The sequence below is a fragment of the Atta cephalotes genome, assembly GCF_000143395.1.
Source record: "Atta cephalotes unplaced genomic scaffold scaffold00007, whole genome shotgun sequence".
In the NCBI taxonomy this organism is placed as follows: domain Eukaryota; kingdom Metazoa; phylum Arthropoda; class Insecta; order Hymenoptera; family Formicidae; genus Atta; species Atta cephalotes.
The window spans coordinates 404,831-406,603 of NW_012130071.1; positions in this window are offsets into that span (position 1 = coordinate 404,831).

Sequence of the window (1,773 nt, forward strand, 5' to 3'; positions counted from 1 at the left end):
CGTTTCTCTCTCTCTCTCTCTCTCTCTCTCTCTCTCTCTCTGTCTCTTTCTCTCTGTCTCTCTCTGTCTCTCTCTCTCTCTCTCTGATGTCATGACGTTCTGCGTACGAACCTTTTTTGTAAGCCTCAGCAATAGATTTTTAATTAGTGCTCGGTAACATTAATCATCACTTTATGTTCATTACAATTGATATTGATTACTGCTCATGTCGTTACGTAATTATTCACATCGTCAAATAAACGCTTATATTATAGATTTTTTGTTTCTCGTATATTAACCTAGAAATGCGATACCGATATCCAAGTTGTCATATCACACGCCATTACGTCTCTATCCTTTCGATACGTACGTTCCAAATATTTATTTGAGTTTACATTAAATCGCTTTATGGCTTGTGAGTCAAAAACAATGAGTAAATTTCTTTGTGAACTTAATAATTTCCTGCCAATCTTCCTTCATCATTAGTTAGCCATTGCTAGCGCCCAGACACGTTCGGCAATAGTGCGCTGTCGTGGGAATTCCCATATGGGAATGTTTGTGCGCATGCGTATCGCCGATACGTGAAAGTCGTCAATAACTGTGAAACGGCAGCTTACTCATGTGCATGAACATTCCCGTATGGGAATAATTCTCACGATAGCGCATTACTGACGTTGGGCACAGCAGCCATCAACTTAACACTGAGGACATCTTTTCTTTCGTTTCTGAAGCATTTTTTCAACTAACATAGCATAACGTCTTCATATGAAAAGGATCCTAGGCGATATAGTTGACGAGCGCGTTATCGTGTAGAATCCAAAGAAAGACTCCCCTTTCTATTGCGCAAGAACGCTTAGAGTGGGAACATGGGACGGCTTCTGCACACAGAACTTTCCGCGCAGCAGAAATAGTATTACATGATTTCACCTTGCAAAACTTCTAGAAATTATATAATACTACTTCTTTGAGGATCATCCTTCTAAATCCTATTATTTTGAAACAAAAATATCTCTTAATCCTCCCCTAGCAGCACAAAGTCGATTCTAAATCAACTACAGCTTCTAGACGTCTGAAAAATAGAGGTCCATAAGTCGACTTTAGACGACTTGGAGACGTCTCTAAATCATACAATATCCCAATTTAAAGACTGTAAGCCGATTTAAGGCCGGTATTATTTCATAGCCGTTCTTATTTCAAAATTGTCTTAAGTACGATCTTAAGAAGTCATAAACCAATCAGAGAATTACATGAACGTTTTAAGACATTATTTAAGACGGTCTTGAAATAAGAATCGACTATGAATACCGATATAAGTTAACCATCATACAGACATTCTAGGATGTAACACGCATGCGCACCTTGCAATGGCGGAAATATTTACATCGGGAAAATAGTTATGTTTTTCTTACGACGTTTTCCATTGGGACTGCACCCAACTGCAGTGTTTTCATAATAACATGTTCAAATTTGCATTGATATATAATATTATAACATTGTAACATTATATACTCTTATGGAGACACTATTGCGTAGTCCCATGGAAAAATACCATTAAACTATTATTAAAAACCAGTAAATCATACTTTAAAAAATATATATTAGGTGTACAACTTTGCTTCCGCCGTTTTCCTATAGATGCCTTTAGCGGTAAGTGGTGGTCGAAATAAATAGATCATAGACGTCATACAATAAACTTGGGCATCTGTCAACATAACTCCATAGAAACATTAGTCTATTTGTGTCTGCATCATAAAGTTATTCTCGATTGAAAATGTCAGTTTACGAGCCAAATTC